The sequence below is a fragment of the Marmota marmota genome, unplaced genomic scaffold (assembly GCF_001458135.2).
Source record: "Marmota marmota marmota unplaced genomic scaffold, marMar, whole genome shotgun sequence".
Lineage (NCBI taxonomy): Eukaryota > Metazoa > Chordata > Mammalia > Rodentia > Sciuridae > Marmota > Marmota marmota.
Window position 1 is genome coordinate 33,334,030 of NW_025999900.1, and position 22,132 is coordinate 33,356,161.

The window sequence follows — 22,132 nt, forward strand, 5'->3', positions numbered from 1 at the left end:
TCTGAAAAATGTTAAAGGAGTTGCCAAACTCTGTGGCAGTCAGAAGTGAAGTCTGGTTTCCACCCTGTCCTGCTACAGAGCTCCAGAACTCTCCAGACCAGTGCTGGCTGGGGCTCCCAGTGGAACAGTCCTCCATGGCCTGCGTCCAGCTTCAGGAAACACTCCTTCTTTCCAGACACGATTCCTGGGCCCTGTTGTTTGTGGGTGCTCCTTACAGTCTTTCAACATCCCGCCAATTCATGGGCTGACTTGTTAGTCTTGCTGCATTTGCTTCTTTTTGTTCCTAACTGGCAAATAGCCACCCAGAAAATCCTTCAGGTGATGTTGATGAATAATGTCACTGTTGGAAATTGTATTCTGTGTAGAAAATCGTCTTTTTCTAAATGGGTAGTTATATAAAATCTGATGATAGAGGCAGAGCATTGCTGTTCCTATCTTCAAAGCAAATCACCCATTACTCTTCCCTGAGACACAGGGGGTTAATGTCACTGGTATGTAGTAAAGACTTGCAGAAATTATTCATGAAAAGAATGCCGTGGACAGATTGCTTTCACATAGCTATGGACCTTGTGCTTCTAAGATGGGAAGGGACCAGGAGAGACAAGTAAGGACCCTTGACCAATCCCGAGCTCTTCTCTCCCTGCCTGGATCAGGACTCCAGGGGGCTGACCTTCTTCACTGAGTCTAGGAGTATTGTCTAAATGCCAAGTCCATAGGGCGCAGAGCTACAGCCTGTTTTTCTAGCTGAAAGTGGTAGTTAAGGAGTCTCTGAACGTTTCTTGAGGCTCTGCAATAGAAGAGCTTAGTCAAATGGTGGTTCCTCTATTATTAGCACTTTTAATCCTAAACAGCATTGGTGGTCAGAGCAGAGTACTGGGTGCTGGGTGCCAGATACCCCCATTTCCTGTGCAGATTAGCTGTTTGTTTGTTTTTTTTTTAACTTTTTAAAATTTATTTCTTACATACGTGGCAATAGTGGAATGCATTACAATCAGATTAGCTTTTTATTTCATTCATTTTCACTGGATAAAGTAAGACACCTAGAAAAGAAAAAAAATGCAAGGACACTTTTATGGAAACTTCCCCTGATAAGATAGTCATTTTCACGCCACATTTAATTCCTGTGCAAGATTCCACAACAGGTGTGAAGAGCTGGGGGTTACTTAGGAGGAGCAGTCCCCATGGCTGTGAGTACCTGGTGAGGTCATCTAAACTCTTTGCCCTATCAGTTATATTATCCTATAAATGAGCGCTGACTGTGCCTGTCAGGTTGGACTTGGCTGGTGGACATTCTGACTTATTACTCACCTCCTGCCAAAAGAAAGTTATGTGTAAATAGCACTTGGTGTTTTGAATTTTATGGTGCCCTGAGTAAACACAGGCTATGCATTGTGTTGGAAGTAGTAAAGGACCGCCCCTGTCCTTATTTTTTGAGTAGGTGTAACTAATGACTGAACAGGTAACCAGGATGTAGGTCAGGTCCCTCTGGCGGCTTTGGCAGAGGTACGGTACACACACTGTCTCCCTGTAGATCGGCCGTGCTACCTTACAGGTACTCTGTCTATGGTTCTTTTTCCTGAGAAGTTTTCTAAACTTTTGATAAGCCTCTTGGTTTGGGAATAAGGAACTCAGTCCAGTCAATACCTGAGTTTTCCTCAATGTAGTATTAATCATGTTAATAGGAAATAGTTGCACACATATGGTATGCTTGGCACTGTGCTAAGAACACTTTGTGGGTTCTTTTGATTCTCTCATTTATGTGCTCTAATTAGCCTCTTTTTACAGAATCAGAAGTCAAGGCTCAGAGGGGTTGTTCCTTGGTCCTAGGGTGACACAGAACATCATGTGACTCCCAAATTCAAGTTCCTGACTACCACACTGTGCTCCGTGGAAGCAGTGAGCAAGTGGAGAGTGTTCTCAGAATCTGGAGCTATCCCTGACAAATTGGATATCAAAAGAGGGAAGATCAGACACTTACTAATAGGAAGTATGTCAATATGAGTAACTCTTGCATTTAGAATATACTCAGCAAGGAATAGGGAAATTAATCATGGTAGATTTTGAGAAGAAACAAGCTTTTGAAGAAGAAGAAAGACTTCCGTTGACATTTAAAAGGGGGGAGGGAAAGATAATTCCCTATATCCTGGTAAGGCTTTCATGGAGAGAGATGGTATTATGAAATTCTAGAAGGTTCTAAGCAGCAATTTTAATTGGAACAACTCTCTTAGTAGGTTTGTGAGTATTCCCAGGACTTCTTCCTCCTGCCTTTATCAAATGTAAACATAGGGTCAATCCCATATGAATAGCCCCACTTCTTTTCTAGTCTATTTCACGTCCCAGCTTGGAAGAGGAGGAAGGACAGATAAGGATATTATAGTTCTCCTCACCTTGTGCACTTGGTGCCATGTCACAGTGCCAGGCTGGGGGAGGAGCCCCAGGAAGCACCTCATGTATAAGGCAAGAAGTCTGGTTTAAAATCCTGCAGGGGGCTGGGGATATAACTCAGTGGAAGAGGCCCTGGGTTCAATCCCTAGAACTTCAGTCAATCAGTCAATCAATCAAAATCAAATCCTGTAGGGGTATTTAATCTGCATCTTTCTTGAGGTACTTTTAAATTTTTTTGTATTAAATTTTTGTCTGTCATTTAATTCACTCAGCAAAAATGCCTATTGTGTATGACCAATTTCCACAGTGAGCAAAGCCAGGCCAGATTTTTGTTTCTATAGCTCCTTTTAAAAAGGAACTATATACAGATATACAGAAATAATTACATAGAATGTTACATGATCGTTGTTGTAAGTGCTCCTTGTCAGTGCATGTTTGAGGAACTTTGGCCTAGTCAGGGAAATATAGGTGGCTTTCCTAGAGGTGATAGTGAGCTGATATCTGAAAGAAAAGCAGGAGTTCAAGAGGAAGGAGATGACTTAACAGAAGTGGCAGAATATGCAAAGGCCCTGTGGTGGAAGGGACCTTGGTATGAATGAAAGAACATGAGCAGGCCCCTGTGGCTGGGAATGGAGGATAATGGGTATGAAGGAGAGTCTTTTCTTGAGAGTCATAAGCATTCCTGTCATAATTTGAAGTGGTCAAATTGGCACGTTTCACTTTGGTTGCAATACAATGAATGAATGCATGGATTGTAGGGGGTCCAAGAAGAGATATGAATGGGTCAGTTTAGAAATTTGTCGAGTAGTTTAGGAAAAAATGATGATAGCCTGATCAGGATGGTAAAATGGAGAGAAAGAGCGACTGGGTTGGAAATCAGGGGTGAGAGGGAGGGAGGCACCAGAGATGGCTCTCTGGTTTCTAGCTTGTGTGATTGCATGATGTGGTGCTGTTCCATGGATGTTGGTGTGTCTCCCCAGGTTGACCAGAGGCTGTTTGATTTTGATAGGGTACTTTTCTCATTTAAGTGTATACCCTCACAGGGAAATCTATGGTAGTACTGTTGTTGAATGTTTTGAGCAGGAGGGGTTTCTATAGAAAGATACCCCGTGGGCTTGGGGGCAAAGCAGTTGTGTGCCAGTTAGTGTGGTTGGAGAAAAACGCCAAGGTGGGTGTCTAGTCCCAAAGGCAATTAGCCATAGAGAGATGTGCCTTCCATTTCAGGGAGCATTTCCAAGTCAGTTTGAACCTCTCAGCACTTGGAATCTTTATTTTTTCACTCATAGTAGACTCAGTCTTTTTGGTCCTTAGTGTCTCCATCTGTAGACCGACCTTCTGGGGTGGCTTGGAGGGTTCCCTTTGGTAACTTTATGAAATGTGAAGGGTTTTACTTGGAGTCTGTCAGTCTGTGCTTCCTTGCCCCTGTAGTCCTGCCCACCACTAGTGGGCGCTGTTGCTCAGAGGGCCCAGGCCACAGGATGACAGTTGGCTCTTGGCAGATGAGGTAGCTCTCCTGCACAGGTAAATGCATACATAAGTAAATGTCTGTATTCCCTTTTTTGCCCAAATGCAGTAAAGATCATTATTTATTTTACATTTATAAATATTTGTTGTTTCTTACTTATAATCCTTCTGTAAATGAGCCAGTTGGGTGAGTTTTAGCTGATGTCACTCTGAAGGCTGAGAGAGAGGTGAGTGAAAGAGAAGTGAGATCCAGTTTTTTTTGTTTTTGTTTTTGTTTTAAATCAAGATTGTTTTAGATTTCAGGTCCTGGAGTGTTCAGATTTTAGGTCCCCAGGGTTAGAGTGTGCTGAGGACAAAGGGTTCCCTAGCCTTGGTCTGCTCCCACAGCGCTGCCAGAATGCTTTCATGTGGTAGGGACCTTGTTCAAAATGATTTGCCTGTGGTTGGTCTGTTTTCCTCTAATTCGCCTTTATTGCCTTCACAGTTTCTACATATCAGTCCTGTTTATTTTTCTCCATTTCCATCATTTCTCTGTCACTTCAGATATCCTGGAATGATAGTGCATTTCTGTCTTTAGCACTGTATTTATTCTAAGCTGGGTGTGGTGGTGTAACTGTAATTCCAGCTACTCAGGAGGCAGAGACAAGAGGGTGGCAAGTTCAAGGCCAGCCTGGGCAACTTAGCGAAGGCCTGTCTCAAAAGAACAAAACAAAATGACAACAACAAGCATGCATTGTATTTATTGTTTCTTTTCCATTCTTCACAATCTCTTGAACTCAGTGATACATACCATTGTCCATTTCATTACTTAGTTGGAAGCTGGTTCTTTGTTAGGGTCCAGAGTGACCTTGAGATATTTCACTCTATTGTGCTGCTCTGTTGGCCTAAGCATGTTAATGATAAATAGGTTACTCTCTAAAAGTGACTAGAGATGATGGGAAATAATAGCACATGCCAAATATCCTTGTATGTCCTGTATATTAAGATGTATAGAGCTAAGTAAAAAAATGTCTTGGGAGATACACATAGGTATGTTTCAAAATATTTTGTATCACTTAGTCATTTTTATTTAATGAACTGACATTTGCATAAAGATAGAAGCTTGTCCTAAGATGACTAAAGCAGATTTATTGCCCTCTATCTTTTTTTTTCCCCTTTGGTTTTAAAAAAGCTTTTTTTTTTTTTTTTTTTTTTTTTTTTTTTNATCTTTTTTTTTCCCCTTTGGTTTTAAAAAATTTTTTTTTTTTTTTTTTTTTTTTTTTTTAACTGAAAAAAGTAATTTGACTCTTTTTGGAAAGGATTTATTTGGTGTGTGAAGCCTGATGTTTTTGAGCAGGAAAGGCTTTATATATCCCTTTTATATTTATATATTTTAACCCTTTTGTTTCTCTTTCTCCAGCCTCCCTTCTTTCTGCCCATCTCTATTTCAGAGAGGAGGAAACCAAGGCTAGACAGTTCTACCAGGACTCATTAGTAAACTAAAGACTCAACTGCTGTCTTTTCATTCTTCAGCTCATTGTGATTTTCTAGAATTTTTAAAATGTTTATAAGACTCTTCATTATAAAATCCAATCAATTTCAGGTCACTCTCTCTGAGATGTTGTTTCCTTGCTTTATGATAACCAGAGCTTTAATTAGTTCAGTACAAGAGGAAAACTAAACAATTGTTTTATCTTGTTCTGAATGTAATATAAAAATTTATAGCTCTATAAATAATATTTATTGATCCTGGCAGTGTTATTTGTATGTATGACTAAATAATATTGATGTGTACCAATATTTTATGTCTGGTTTGGCTAAACTTCCAACAGGAGGAGATTGAATTTGTGTTGAAATGTACTGTTCTTTCTCTGTCAGCTTGGTGTTTATGAGGGGTGAGTCCTTGAACTTGCAATTTTTCATTCTGAATTTGTGTAGGAAATCAGGATGTGTCTAATTAATTGTCATCTAGGGTGTCAGGAAATTCTCATAACAGTTAATTTCAATCCTCCTTAATTAAAAGTAAAGAGCATGTTAGGCAGCAACAGGATTTTTCTTTCTTCTAAGGAGGAGGTGGGAGTTTGTGAGTCAGCTGCACTTAGACCATAGCCTAGCGGGAGCGAGGAGGCCCCAGCAGCTGTGTGGGTCTTGATTCCGCTGGTGTTTAGGTGGCTATGGAGCTGTATGTAATGTGATCTGTGATCTAGCTCTCTCCTGTGAAAAGCAGTATGCTTAAAATCAGTTCTCCTACTCCCTTGCCAAGCTTAGCAAGTGTGTTGTTTTCTATACCACGCTTTAGGATGAAGAACCCTTGGGAATGGTGTCTTGTCCTCAAATGTAGGTCTTAGAGCCACAATTGGTTTGGTAGATATCAGCTTCCTAAAAAGAATAAGAGTGGTAAGAATAAGAGTCCCAGGAGCAGAGTTAAGCTGTGCCGGAAAGGCAGTAACCAGACTTTCCTTGTGAGTTCAGGAGCACCTTGGCAGCCCATCTGGCTTTTCCCCATCCAGTAGAGCAGGATGCTTTCCTGGGTACTGTGATCAGATAGGCAGGGAGGACTGGATATTGGGGATTGGGGCTTTTCACCTTTCCTATTCCAGTTACGGACAGGCTCCTTTCTTCTTTCTCAGCTTCATCTCCCCATGGCCATTTGACAGGATTCTGGAAGCCTTAAAGTAACCTCCTCATCTACCTTACTACTGTTTTATCATTCTTCAGACCCAGCCAAGGGTCACCACTCTTTGGTCATTGTGATCATTGAACTTCCGCCCAGGACAGAATTGAACAGTGCTAATCCTGTGGCGTATATACTTTATTCTCAAGTATGATTATTGGCTTACATGTCCAAACTGAAAATCTGGGGAATGAGACTGTGACTTGCACATCCTGGATCCTCTGCACGGTGCCTGGTATGTGCTTTAGTATCCGAAAAGGGATGGATGGGTGAGACCCACTCAAGGATTGGTGGTGGGGGTGGAGAACACATGTAGCTAGGTTATAGGGGGAGACTTTAAGTGTGGACAAGAGAGTTGCTTCTGCTACGTGCTTACTGAAGAAGATGTGTAACAGGATGAAAGTGTGTATTATGGAGAATGAGCATGAGCCAAGCTGTTTCCTTTTTCTTTTTTCCCCAGAGTAGAAACCAAGTAAATGGCAAGAGATGTTTTAGTCATTTGACTTTCCTGTTAAAAGTTCTGGTTCTTAATGGAAAGATCCATTCCTTATATGTAAATTAGGATGATAACCTTATGAGGTAGGTTCTGTTATTAATGTGAGGATACGTTAAGACTTTCAAAGCACTTAGCTCCCTTATTTGTATGCAGTGAGGGTTCAGTAGAGTGAATGGTAGCTATTGATGTTATTGGCTTGTAGTGTGTGATAGAACCATGTAATGCCTATCATACATGTTCAGAGACAGAATTCTCCCATGTGATTCATGAAAAGCCATGAATGGGGTGTCCAGGTGTTGAGATTCATTGGAAGTAGAATTTTGTATTCTCTTTCCTCTTCCTAGTTAGGTAGTGCTATGCTTGTTTTCAGAAAGGAGAATACCTACCAGTTTCTTAGGAAAAATTTTCAATCTGCTAGAACATAATTTTAAAATAAAATTTTCATATGAGGCATAACACAGGAATCTTTCTGGCTGTTTAAAATAATATATTTGTATATCTTTGCATTGCTGGTTCTATTTTAATTAATTATTTATTTATTTTAATTAGGTATATATGACAGCAGAATGCATTTTGATTCATTGTACACAACTGCAGCACAACTTTTCATTTCTCTAGTTGTGCACAATGTAGCATCACACCATATGTGCAATCATACACAGGGTAATGATGTTCATCTCATTCCACCATCTTTCCTGTCTCCATACCCCCTCCCCTCCTGCTAGTTCTATTTTGATATGGAAGCAAGTCAGGTTGGTCTGTGATAGCTCATTTTAGTTTATGAGTGCCCTTATTTGTATGTGCCATTTAGGTAACGGTGACGGGAGTTAGTTCTAATAATATTTTTGTACACATGCATGCATGTAGTCATTCATTCTTCATTTATTCATTCTTTTCTGCTCTGTGTCTCACTTCTTTTCTCACCTGGTTCTTCAGTACTAAGTCCTAGAAATTTTATAAGCTATTTTGTTTTAATGTTCCAAGAGGTTACTGTAATTGCCAATGTTGGTGACCATTTCTCTGTGCTTCTGAACCCCATCTTCTTGGAGTACTTTATAACCTATTGCTTTTGGAGTGTGTGATTACTTTTTATTTGCTGCCTAAACATGAGTCAGTCCTGCTGTAGTGACTTCCTCAGCCAAAAAGAAAAGGGGTGTGAAAGAGCTGTGTACTTATCTCATTTAGAGGTATTATTTTTAAGTTTGCCTGTAGCATTATCACTGTGTATGAGAATGGGGTGCTGACCTAGACGTTACTAAGAGCAAAAGGTATATGTACCATATTACCTTTCTAAAATGGTAAAAATTCTGGCTTTAAGGGACTTGGATAAGTGATGCAGACCAATGGTATATTTGGTAGGGCCTCTAAGCCTTTTTTCATTTGAAAGCTTTTCCTTCGGATTTTCTGCTTGGCACCATTACCTAGTGGTGTGCAAATAAAGCCCTCCCTTGCCTGTCACTCCAGGAACATTTATTGAATTGCTGTAGATTGGGCTTTACACTAGTGATGAGACTAAGACATGGCTCTGCTTTCCCTGCAGAAGTTCAGAGCCTTTTGATAATATTGAAGTGCTTTAATAGCAGACTGAGGCATCCTGAGTGTGGTAGGATAACCACAGCCATAAACTCTGTAAAAAAGAAAAAAAATGCAGGGGCAAAGAAGTGTGGAAGAGAATGGGATCAGAGTGCAGCTGTATATTTGCAATGGTCTTTGAAAAGTGAAGCTGGAGAGGAGGCTGCAGAGGAGCCAGTTTCTCAGGTAATTATCTACCAACCTAACTGTTGAGGATTAATCCTAGCAGTAAGGAGTCTTAGCCTGGGAATGGAGCGATTAGATTTGCATTTTGGAAAGAGTCCTGTGGCTTCATCTTAAGGAACCCCAAAAGGAAGTCATTTCGATATTCTAAGCAACAGGGCTTTTGGCTAGTAGTCCTAATGATTCATTACTTTGTGTAGGGCTTTGGGGTTTACAAATGATTTTCTTTGGCCTTAATTTCTTTTGTGGGAGGTAGCCCTGGGTAGACAACAAGTAAGGAAACAAGTTCAGAGATGTGACTTGATCAAGGTCATATTGAGAAACTGGCTGTAGTAGGTCTCTTAATTCTACATCCAATGCTGCTTGGACATGATGTCAAAACATTTTAATAAGTTGCTCAGTTACTAAGAATACTTATAAGTAAACTACCACCTGCACATCTTTCACCTGTATACCCATTGAATAGACAGACTGCCAGCATCATGAAGACTTACAATATTACATTTGATGTGCCTTTGACAAAGGCAGACCCAACAGGAGATACCACTGAGAATTTGCTGGATTGTTTCTCCTCCAGTGCCAGCTATGAAGGACTAGGAAAAAGGAACATTTGAAAAAAACAAAGGGAATATTATTTTCATTATTAAATATCTCACATGTACTTATTATCAATTAGTTTTAAATAAAAAGAGCCTTGTTGTGAATTAGGCCTATCAGTCTGGTTCAGATTCCATACAGTAAATTTCTTGGCTTTTGCAACAGATTTTCTTTTTAATGAATGTTGGATGTTGAACTCAAAAGGCCTTCTGCATAGACTGATTAGAACTATTAGCTTTATGCATTTGCTTTGCATTAATTTATGTAATAATTAGGTATAACATAGCACCTTTCCAAATGGGTATTTTTGAAACAAAGAAACAAAAAAAAATCATTAAATGGACATTGTTTATTGCAGAAGAAACTTGTCACTTGACAAGAGGCCTGGTAATGGCACTTCATAAGTACAAATCATCTTGTGACTCACATTCAGAATTAATAGTCAACTCTGTAAGTTTTTGTGTCAACCCTCCCCCTACTGAATTAGCAGTGAACTTAATGATACTTTTCTTACACACCTGGTGGAGTATTTGTGCTAGTGATATTTCTAGTCTGTCTAGGAGTTAGAGAAAAGTCAAGTTCTAAATTATCGTAGCCTTAAAATCCATGACAGTTTAAAAGCATTTATCGAATTGACTCAGTTATGATTTTTCTTTTCCACCTTTGTATCAGAAAAGCTTCTGGGGCCCAGAAGGCACTCTAGAAACCATGCAGTCCTTGGAGCTGGACTGGGGTGAGATGGATTAGAATGCAGATTCCATAGATTCAAATCTATTCTTCAAATTTATTCACTTTAACTTTGGGTAAAAGGGTGAGCCTCTGGTTCCTTTTCTGTGAAGGGAGGCTTTGGATAATGTTTTTCACAGATTCTGAGACATTGATATTTTTGTTTGTTTTACATTTTAACATATCTGAAAATAAGACTTTTTTGTTTGTTTGTTTTTTAATTTCAAAACAGAGTCTCCTTAATTGCCAAGGCTGGACTTGAACTTGTGATCCTCCTTCTTAGCTTCCTCATTAACCAGGAAGGATTACAGGTGTGTGCCAACAGTATGTGTTTCACAGTGCATTGTTTGTTTTGTTTTAATTTGTGATGGTTTTCTCCCCTAATGTAGTGGTGCATAAAATAATGGTGCATCTTACAGCAAGTGATTTCTTAGGTTTCCTGAAATATGGTAAGGTTTGCCAATCTCCCAGGTTGTTGTCAGTATTAAATGATATAATATGTTTGCTAGTAAACTGTTGCTCTTTGGACAAACAAGCAAAAGTACCTTTGCACATCTCTTGACAATCTTTCTCTCATTTGAATTTGTCATGGTGAAACTTTATGTATCTTAAAAATAAATTGGAAAGAAATGGAAAATGGAAATCACAAAGTTACATGAATTAAGATTCCAAATACCTTTCTTGAATATTTAAAGTAGCAAAAGAATTTCGATGGAGTTTTACAAATGACTTTCTGAAAGATTTTTTTTATTTTCTTTTTAAACAATACCTGAGTAGTATAGGTCCTATTCCAAAGGGTAGAAAAAAAATCCTGTCTATGGATCATGATACAGTCATAGTAAAATGCCTCCTCATTTCATATTACACTCGGTAGGATGTAATTTCACCAAGTTGAAACCATAGTTAATAATTATAGAAGCGAATATCTTGATGGTCCCCACTTGTTTATAAGGGAAATAGTTATTTGCCTCCTTGGTATTCTGTCAAAAGTTTCCAGTTTCCTTGCTGAAGTCTTAAAATACTTTTTGGCGACAGGTAGTACCAGTGTTCAGGTTAGGATTTTGTTTTGTGACTCCTGATTTAAACTGCTTTTCCAGAGAGAATTTAACGTAGAGAGAATTTAATCCCCTCTTTCCCTCTCCCCTTGCAATAAGAACACTGAGGAAGGCCAGCTTAGGGTAGGAGGTGGGAGGATGGGAAGATCTGAATTTTATTTTGGACAATTTGAATTTGAAGCATCCAAGTGAAGATGTTGAGGAGGCAGTTGAATTTGTGAGTCAGAGATAAAAATGTGGCATATTTGGTGTAGAGATGATAGATGAAAGTCCGATCTTGGGTGGGATCACCTAGGAAACAAGGAGGCTTGGAACTAGAGGTTGACAAGCCACCTTCAGCCAGAAAACCTGTTTTATTTGGCCTGTGTAATGTTTTAAAAATATTTGAATGAGTTGCTGTAGCTTATGTTTATGGCTTTTTGGCTGCCCAGAATATATTTTCTCTTTGGTAGCAGCACCCTAGTTTTCTTTTGAGAAATTCTTTCTCCTCCAGTCTCAGACCTTATGCCTCAGGCAAAGTTCCACCTCTGGTTGCAAATAAAGTAGGTGACCCAGGGTTGCCTGATCACCCCCACCCCAAGTCACTGGGTTCAACAGTGGGCTTATAATCAATGTTGGCCCAATGAGAATTTTGAGAGGATGGGGAGCTCCAGGAAGAGAAAATTTGTTGGTTTCTGCTTAAAGCTATCAGGATGTGGACTGGAGGAACAGCAACTGTCACAACATGGGAGATAGAACTTATCTGAGAATGGGGACAAGGAAGTAGAATCCAGATAGAGAACTGGTCCTGATCACCTTGATTAAACTCTGTGCTGAGCTGCAACTCTAGGCCCTTCAGTTAAAGAAGCCAGTAAATTCCCCTTTTGGTGTAACCCAGTTTGAACCAGAAGTTCTTTTACTTGCACTAGAAAGAATTTTAATGAATGCAATTGCCAACATTTACCAATTGTAAGTTTTCACATAAAAATGAGGATTTTTTGGCTAGAGCTAACTAATTAATTGTTGTTCTGGTAGGAGTGTTGGTGCCTTTCTATTGTAGCTCATACTACCCTCTTTTGTCACCTTACCTGATGCCCAGGTTCTGTTGTCAATAATCCTGCTGATTCTGTTATTTTAAATTGTGGATTTGAGAGGAAAATGAGAGTCAACTTTGTGTCATTTAATTGTATTATTTGCTTGCCCCTACAGATAATTGGGCTTTTGGTCCCCTGTCTAGAGTGAAAAGGTAAGGGAACCTAAGCTCAGGTATAGAGGAGACTGACTCCCAAAGAATAGGGAGGAGGACAAGTTTATAAAGACAAGGGAGCTGTGGCCACAGGAAGGAAAATGTTGGTGGAGGCTAAGGTAAGGGTTGTTTCAGGGAGGAATTGAAAATATTGCTTGTACATTTAAGGTAGAAAATATTTGAAAGATGGGAAAAAAATCTTTTTAATTTGGCAACAAAGAGGTCATTATTGACCAGAACTGGAGCTGTTTCAGAGAGTGATGGGGCCATGCCAGGTTAGGATCAGTCAAAAATGAATAGGAGGGGGAAAAATGGAGACACCCAAGGAGAACAAAATCGTTTTATTTTTTTCCTCTGAAGAGAAGAAGAAATACAGGGAGGTAGCTAGACACATGTGAGGTAGAGCCGGAGTGCTTTGAAGCAGGACTTGAATATTAGAAGTGCCCATGGGAAGGATCTGGTTGAAAAGAAGAAGTTAATTAAATAAGGGACAAAAGGGACATTTGTTCCTGTGAACCAGAGAAGGTATGATGCAGTGGAATCTCAAGGCTGAGTGGAGCTGTTCAGATTCGAGGAGGGAACACGATGCAACAGGAGGGAAGAGGATGAAGGCTGGCACAGATGCCAGGCAGTTGACAACAGGAAGTTGCTCTGCATGATGGCTTCCACTTCTCTGTTAGGTGGCAAAGTCATCTGAGAGTGTGGGTGGCAGCATGGATGTCAGCTGGGCTGTAGAGGCTTGAACGTGAAATAACAGTGGAGGAGGGTGAGGGAATGTGTTGGTGAGAGAAATGTGGTGGGACCGCCTGCATTACTGAGCACTCGTTTGCAGTTGGTACTCAGGAGTGTTGAATGACACTCGCTGCCTGTGTGTGACTTCCTCCAGTGTCCAGGTGCTCCACTGTGGATACAGACAGCCTCAGAAGGCAAAACCTAAGGCTGGGGTTTGGGTGGAAGTGGAAGGACAAAAGGAGGGTGAGAACATAAGTCTAGAGCACAGTGTCATGGAAAGTGTATTATCACAATAATGGCCTTTGGAAATTCGGAAGGTAAGGAAGTGGGGACATGAAATGGAACTTCTGATGAAGCCCAAATGGTTGATCACAATGAAAGAGATTTCAAGAAGGAAACTGAAGCTGAGCATATGGTAGTAGAGGGTTGGAATGTTTGGCTGGGTGGTGGGTGGCTCCAGTGAAATAGAGGGGAGGGTCCTTGCATATGAGGTAGTAGAGACTAGAGAGCACAGTGTTAATGGGTCTAGTTATTGAGATCATCTGTGCTGATTGCAGGATTAGGGAGAGAGGAAGATTTTGGCCAGGATTCAGTGAGGTGATCAGGTTGGCTGTTGTCTGAGAACAGATTTTCCATTTCCTCTAAACCTCCTTGCCTTTGGTTTGAATGGAAATTCACTTGGAAGAGTACATGTAAATGGCTTCAGGCCCACCTCTCTGTTTCTGAAATATATAATGGGTGTAATAATTTTTTTTAATCTGGAAAAATATGTGTTTAATCACTTTATGTTATTGCAGAAAATGTAATTCATTTAAGCTTCTTGAGTTCATAGAATCTTCAGTTGCTAGAATAAGTTGGGCCTCATTTTTGCCTTACATGGGCATGTTGCTTGTGAAGGTGGCTGACAGTGTAATCAAAACCTTCAAGAACAGGCCAAGTTTAACTGACTCCCTAGTGGCTCTCACTGTGATGAGCTTTGGAAGGAGTGTAAGTAGGAAGCTATGTTAGAGACATCTGTCGTCATGTGCAGTGTGTATTGGGCTTGGCAGTAACTGCAGCCAAACAATCCCCTACCAGTCTGTAGTTTATATGCAATAATCTGGGCTCAAAAAATACTTCTCTGAATGGCAAGGCATTCGAGCCAGCATTCCTTAATACTTGTGAGGAAGATTCACCAAGGGGAAAAAAAAGCACTTAGTTTTTATAATAAGATACTAAATCTGATCATCTCAAAACATCTGAAGGTTGCGATAAAAATCCTCACTGAGAATCTGGAGGCAGAACTCTATAATCAAAAAGAAGAAGAAAAAAAGGAATTCAAGTATGTAGTCTTTTAGATACAGCTCTACTTGTTACTGATTTTGAGAAAGATTAGTGAATGACAGAGCACAGAGCAGGAGTGCATGTTCTTCCAGGCTGAGGATGACAGGAAAGATTGTACGTCCCTCAGGACCCAGGATACAATGCAATGAAGTGTTTTATGGCCTAGAGATGCTTCGCTGCCAACCAGGTAGTTCCCTCTGCTTTCTCTAGGGCTTCCTCCTTATTCTGTCCCAGGAACCTGTTCATCATCCTGATTTTGCCTTTGCTTTTTCCAGTACTAACACCTTTCTTCCTCTTTCTCCTTATCTCATCTATCTCATCCATTTTTCCATGCTCCATGGAGCCAAAACCAAATCTAATGTGGTGCTAAATTTTCCCTTTCTCCAATTCCTTTGCATTTATTGTTCATCTTTGTAACTTACTAAGTTAGGTCATTGATAGTTTCATAGATTGCTAGGTTGTGAGAAAACTTAGATTTTTTTTCTTCTTCTTCTCAAACTAGTCTCAAGTTAAGAATCACTTCTCTACTAAACTCAAGGCAGCAGTTCCTTTAGACCCCGGGGAGTTCAGGAGTCCTGAGACTTGGGTTTTTCTGTCTGGGGCTTTAGGTCATTAAGGATTGCTTCTGTTTTCTTTAACAAGGGGAAGAAAACATTGTTTGTGAGCATTGGATCTTCTTGGCTTCTACTTTTTTTATACTATTTACCCAAGTAATAGTTTTTTTTCTTGCTCTCCAAATAGGGAAACCAACTGCTTGTTATTAGCATTTTTCCTTAGAAAAATGGTCACAAGTTCATTTGGTCACAAGTCTTCCTGTGGCTGTTTATTCTCCTGTGCTTTTCTGTACATTTTTACTAAGCATTTTAAAGCCTGTAATGTGGGAGGTGAGGTACAAAATCACCAAGCATTCCTTCTTTGGCTCAAGCAGCAGAGGGGATCAAGTGGCATTGTAACCAAGGAGCCCTGGCCTCCTTCAGATTCCCTCAGTCCAGTTGGGATTGCAAACTGTCAGAAATAATGCCTAGCACATGGTAGGATATTAATTTATGGTAGATATTCTTTTGTAATTGTTGTTTTTGGTACTTGGGATTGGACCCAAGGGCACTTAACCACTGATCCACATCCCCAGCCCTTTTTTGTATTTTATTTGAGACAGGATCTTGCTGAGTTGTGTAGGGCCTCACTAAATTGTTGAGCCTGGCTTTGAACTTGTGATCCTCAGCCTCCTGAGCTGCTGGGATTACAGGCATGCACCACCATGCCTGGATACAGTAGATATTCTTATTGAGGGTTTTTTTTTTTTTTTTTTAGCTGATCAATAAGATCTTACATTGAGGAATTTTATAAATTAAGAATTCATTATCTTTAGGGTTGGAAACATCTCTAAAATGTTACATGGAAGGAAGCTGTGGCCTAAGAGGTTTGTGACTGTACTTGGGCCATGCCATTTATATTGGCACATTGGGACCAGGACACAGCTCTCTGGGTTCTGGATCCAAGATTTTCCTACTACACAGTGTGCAAGTCTCTGAAAAGTCACTCCCAAGAAAGGAGTGTGGGAAACTAGGAGGAAAGCATATCGGGAGGCTGGACTAACCTTGACTAGTAATTCCAAAGAATAGCATTAAGCATAGAAGTTTGGCCTCCTGTTATTTTTTCACATCACTTCGATTGTTGCTTCTATATCCTGTATACTTTAGTACATTCTGGTTCATTACCTTGGAAAACCAGGGGAGTTTTGGGTCTTCAGGATAATTATAGCCTTTCATAATGTCAAAGTTCATTGATTTAACAGCATCTAACAAAGAGTGAGAGAAGTTGCTAGGCCTGGAGAGGCCTCTGGGCTCTGGGAGGAACTGTGGGGGTTCTAGTGCATTGCTGCCTAGGCCTTGGGTAGGTGCTCAGTATTTTACTGCATAAGGAGTAAGTGACACACAAGTCAGAAATTATGGGAAGTGCCTAAGGTCAGCGAGATATTAAAAATTTCTGGCAGTCCTGTTTGTTTACATTGTAGAAAGAATGGGAAAATAAAGAAGTGATATAGCAAAGTGACGATAGAACAGATAGGAGGACATGAAGATCAAGTTAAGAGTGTTTTCTGGGTGTGCTGAGTTGAAGGTAGTGTATGAGTTGGAGGTAGTGTACAGTTGTGCCGTGTGATATAGAGAAGTTCTGTGTTTCTTTGCTCTGGGGAGAAGATCTGTGGATGATCCACAACAAAGAGCCTTTGGACAGAGAGATAATTTGGGATGGATACGTGAGCACAGAGAACAAGTCTGAATTTGAGCTAGAGATGGCAAGCTGGGATTCGAACCTTGACAGGTTCAAGTCAGGCTGGAGAGCTCAACCATGGTGCTGTCTATCTGCTCTGCTGAGATGCCTACCATGATCCACAGCCCGGGAGAAACAACCAGTCCAGTGAATCCTTGCTGTTCCAGGTACTGTCTTCTACCCATGTGTGCTAGATCTGAGAGTTAACAGCAAACTTTTGTGGAAGTACTCTGTTCTCTGATGTCCTTCGGGAATTTCTTAGAGCAAAATAAGCCTTGGGATGCATTTGGCCCTAAGCCACCCTTAATCAAATGATTATGCTTTGCTGGTTTCCATGGGTTTTCTAATCTTTGAATACATTGCATCCTTACTTTCAACTGACAATGTGTTGTCTTGGTAAATGAGTATCAACAGATATTCCCTGCCCTTTGGATCAACCCAAAGTCTCTGGTTCTTCTACATGTTCTTGTGTCTTACTTCCTTATGTTCCTCTGGCCTCTGAGATTCAGCCTCCTGGATCCCTCACATGGATTCTGAATGCAGTTCTTCTCCCACGATGATCTTCTTAGGGAATCTAGTCTCCTCTTATAGGCTTTAGTGAAGACATGAAGGGTGTGTTCTTTACTGTCTATGCTGATTCTATTTATGCTTCATATTCTTTCTCCCTTGAATATCCATCAAAGTTGTACCCAAATTGGGGCAACTACAAGACAGAAAGGGTTCCTTGCTTTTGTATCTTAACAATCACCCAAATAAATACTGCCTATTTTCCTAGAATTCTGGTGAATAAAATTTGTCTCATTATATGTACTTTTGTTTGGTGCAAATATATAAAGCCAGAGATACTACTTTGTACATACTATCTAATTACCAAAGTCATTGATTATACTATTGAATCATTTGTATTAACTCCTAATAAAAATTTTACTGCAGATTCAGCACCATACTTTATATATCTCAACAACATTCCTCTCACATTTCTTTCATCTCTTCTGTCTGCCGACTTCTTTTCTTCAATGTAAGCCTTATAACTTTGCTTTTAGTTCTCATGCCAGTTCCTATATTATCCGAGTCTGAAGTATTGAGCAAATCTCATTCCTTCTCTCCTAGCTCCTTGCAGCATGAAGTATATTGATTAAGAAAGAAAAAAAAAATGCTTTATGCCTTTCTTGGCTTGTTTTATGTCTTCAGCAGTTTTTTTCTTGACCTGTTAATAAGTTCACAAACCAGGAGTCTATCTGATAGTACAAACATGCATGACATTTTCTTTTGAGTTATATTTGGTATACGGGTATTTTTAAAACTTAGGCTTCTTTAGGATATCATAAACATCTCCTGATAATCCTTTTTGGCATGGAGTTTTTGAGTTTCTTTTCTTTAGAAAGGATCATGGAGAATTTGGCATTATTGGAAAATATATTCCCAGTATAAAGGACCTGAGAGAGAGGGTCAGGAGGTCACTTAGTCTCCAATCCTCAGAATTTTCTAGAACCTTAGAGTTGGTATGATTCTCCGTATGTTCAAAAAGTTGCGAATCTGCTGCCATTCATGATCAAAAGTAAAGGGGAATCTAACTCTCTCTTTATTAGTTAGTTTCTATGAACAGAAGAGTCAAGGTTTAATAGAATACAGTACTCACTTTTATGATTAGAACTTCATAAAATTGTTGTTCCTTGGATTAAAAAAAAGACACAAAAGTAGAGTAAAAAATGTAATATGTCATAAAAGTAGGTAGGATTTATTGAGCATGCATATGTTAGGCACTGTCTGTTTTCCATTTTTCCTTTCAATTATTATAACAACCCTATTGTACTCCCACTCTTATTTTTATTTTATGGATGAGGAACCCATGATAACCAGAGAAGTTCAACAGTTTCCCCAAGGTCACACAGCTAATAAATGACAGATCAGCAATCTTAGCATTGATGAGCTAATCTAGAGCTCACACTTTAACTTCAAGGTCACATTGCCATTTATTGAGTCATTTTGACTTTTTCCCCCTGCAACCTCCCACCATATAGCTAATGCACAGGAAAAGTGGCAGTTACATGTTTTTTTAAAATTTTTTTCTTTTGTTGTTGTTTGTTTATTTAATAGCAGGGTTAACAAAGAAGGCACTATGTAGTCTAAATCAAGTTTAATTAGACCCATGTGAAAAACATAATAATTATCCATGCCAAATTTCTAACATTTTTATTTTTGCATGTTCAATTATTAATAGTCATGGTCGTACGGATTCTTTCATTTATTTTCTAAGTGGCAAAATTGAAGTGGCATGGAGTCGACTAGTTCTTTCAGAATGTTTATCTAGAAGGAATATTTTATCGAAAAACAGTAAATCCATTCCTGTTTATGGGACACATCTTCCTTTGGAGAATAGGATGTTGTCAGGTGTGGAGTCTGGCATTAAACTAAACTATCCTTTTCCTTCCTCCTTCTTGAGCTGGTAGAAGGGGCAAGTGGAGGTGGACAGAGTGTCTATCTGGAAGAGTGGGTGCAGAGGAGGGCACAGCAGGAAGCACAGCATGAGACCCTTCCATTAGCCTCTGGATAGCCCTGCTTGCCCCCAGCTTCTTGTGCAACTGAGGCTTAAAGGAACCCAAAGAAGTCTCCTGCTCCAAGTTATCCAAATGTGATTATTTTTTTTTTAAATAGCAATTCTCTTTGGTCTTGTAGAGGACAAGATAATGGATATCCTTCCCTTCCCAGATACAAATGAGGATGTTCTTACATTGTTTTTGTAGTTAAATTTAAAAATCTCCCATGACAGTTTTTAATATTTTCTTCATTATTACTGTTTTATTTATCTAAGCTGTAGAAAGGGTCTTAGAAATAGAGCAGAATAGGGTCTTAGAGATAGAACAGAATAGGGTCTTAGAAATATGTAGAAAGAGCCATTACTAGAACTTTGATATTGTCAGTGATTTAAAAGTAAGATTTACTAGTTTCCTCCAACATTAAACATAATGTGGTGTAATTATAGAAAGTTTGAGAAATTCAGAGAAATAGAAGCAAAGAAGAACAAATTTCTAGAACCAAGAAGAACAAACAGAAACAATGTTTCTTTTTTCTTTTCTATTTTATATGTGTGTGTGTGTGTGTGTGTGATCACATTATAAATACAACTTTATTTTCCCATCATGTTGGAAGGCTAAGGTGCAGAGACCACTGGCTCAGAACATTTTTACTGAACATACTCTGTGAAAATTCAACTTTGCAGATCTGTGGTGGGAGCCTAGTTCATCAAGTCTTCCATGAATTCCTACTGTGTACCCTGCACAGTGCTGAGGCTGAGCAGGCAGGGCATGCAGTCCGGGCTCTGGGAAGCTCACAGGATAGCTGGAGAAGTAAAGCAGGTCCTTTCAGGGTTACTTTTCATTTTTTAAAACTTTTATTTATTTATTTTTGTATGGGAAGTTTTAAACATGTACACAATAGCGAGAATATAATACTATTCCCAGTGTGCCTTTCTCCCAATTTTAGTAATTCTCAATTTGTTGCCAGTTCTGTTTCATCTAGATTTCAGGCTCCTCTTCCTATTCCAGATTACTTTGAAGCAAATCCCTAACATCTTATTTTTTCGTTAGTAAGCGTTTTCTTTACAAATATTTTAGATAAGACTTGTTTTTCTTTTAATACTGTAGTATAGTTATCATATTTTAAAAAACCAGCAATTGATATGGAATTCTGTCAGTATTCAATTTTATCTGTTTTTTTTTTCATTATATTTCTTTTCTATTTGTTTATATTAGTGGCCAGAGAAGGTCCATAATTGTAATTGGTTAGCATGACCCTTTGGGCCTTTTTAATCTACAGATTCACTTCTCACCATCTTATCCTTGTGGTTATATTGTTTTTCTAAACTAGACTATTCTATTAATTTTCCCATATTCTGGATTTTGCTGATAACATCCCTAGGAGTTAAATGTGAAATGTTCTATTTTGCATAGCTCTTTCACCATTGTATTTCTTATGAACTGGCAGTTATTTCCAGAGGCTGGATTGAATGCTATTTTAATTTTTTTGGCAAAACAGCATGTGAGTGGTTTTGTGTATCCCCATCAGGACACCCTTAACATCAGTTGTGTGTTTCTCTCTCTCTCTCTCTCTCTCTCCCTCCCTCCCTCCCTATGTGTGTGTGTGTGTGTGTGTGTGTGTGTGTGTGTGAGGGAGAGAGAGAGAGAGGGAGGGAGAGAGAGTGTATTCACAAGATGATCATTGACAACTAGTAGTGATTGTTGCTGCTTAAATCCATGAATTCTTAGGGGTTTCAAAATGTTATGTCATGTCAATCTTATTTATTTATTTATTTATTTATTTATTTATTAACTAGACTAATTATTTAAAGAGAAACTCCTGCTAATCAGCTATTTGGCTATCCTCAGTTACAGTTTGTATAGAATGGCCAGAAAAATGTCTTGATTGTTCCTTCCCTTTACCAGTTTTCAAAATAGTTGGCTCCGTGTCATTCAAAGATAACTGGTTGGCAGGATGGTTTATTGAGAATTTGTAGATTTAAACTATTATTTTAATCCATCACATTTGTTCTTATTAAGTTGTCCCATTTTTGACCAGCAGGAGTCCCTGTGTTGGCTCCTGAATCTTTTTGATATAACCCTGGTAGTCTTGGACAGCTTCACTGCTCTCTGTATGCTAGGCCACATGTTCTCAAAGTGTGATCTGAGAATTCAGGGGTTCCCAACACCTTATCAGGGAGCCTTTAAAGTCAAAACAGTTTTCATGATTCTGAGACATAATTTATCTCTTTTATTCTCATCTTTTTACATGCCTATAGAGGATTTTATCTAGAGGCCACACATTAGTCACTCAAATGTATGCATATGTATTCTTGTGTTTTCTAGAATTTTCTAAGGTACACTCTTTGAATGCTTGGACAATTTCTGAGACTACAGGGGTCTTAGGACCAAAAATCTTGAGAAATGCTGTTGTAGGCTCATCTTTCATGTGTCCTGCCACATATACATAATCATGGCCTTACACATTGGCTCCTTATTTTTTCCAACTCCTTTTTGTGTGTATGAGTGATCTGTTCCAAGTCTCACAGCTAGTAAGTGGCAAAACCAGAATTTGAAGCTAGATGTTTATGCAGTATTTTTTTTCCTCATAAAACAGAATCACTGCTGTCCAAAGTTTATGATTAATTAAGGCTTAGAGGATGTAAACACTGCCCACTATGCCAGACATGAACATTTTAGGGGCCACCAAGTAAAATTAGATGTTCTTTTTCTCAAATGGAATGTCCCTCAAAAAGGGAAGAACAAATATAGAGGCAGAATGAGTGTTTGCTCTAGCTTCATGCTATGATAAAAACAATACTCTGAATATGTTGTTTTTCTAGTTACAGCAGGGAAATTCAGCATGCAGTAATACCTCATTAGAGTGTTAACTTCTGAAGATTTCAGTCATCCAGAGAAAAGCCTGCTTTGGCT

General features: G+C 39.2%; 1 protein-coding gene across 3 annotated transcripts in view; it reads left to right on the forward strand.

Annotated features, from left to right (window-relative positions):
• Stxbp6 (syntaxin binding protein 6) overlaps window positions 1-22,132 on the forward strand; it is a 249,728-nt gene that overhangs the window by 13,832 nt on the left and 213,764 nt on the right. The window contains exon 2 of one of the 3 annotated variants that reach the window (XM_048798729.1): window positions 10,309-10,387. The exons of the other annotated variants lie outside the window; for them this stretch is intronic. The gene's annotated coding sequence lies outside the window, so the exon portion shown is untranslated. The remainder of the gene's footprint in view (window positions 1-10,308; window positions 10,388-22,132) is intronic. 3 annotated transcript variants of the gene reach the window in all.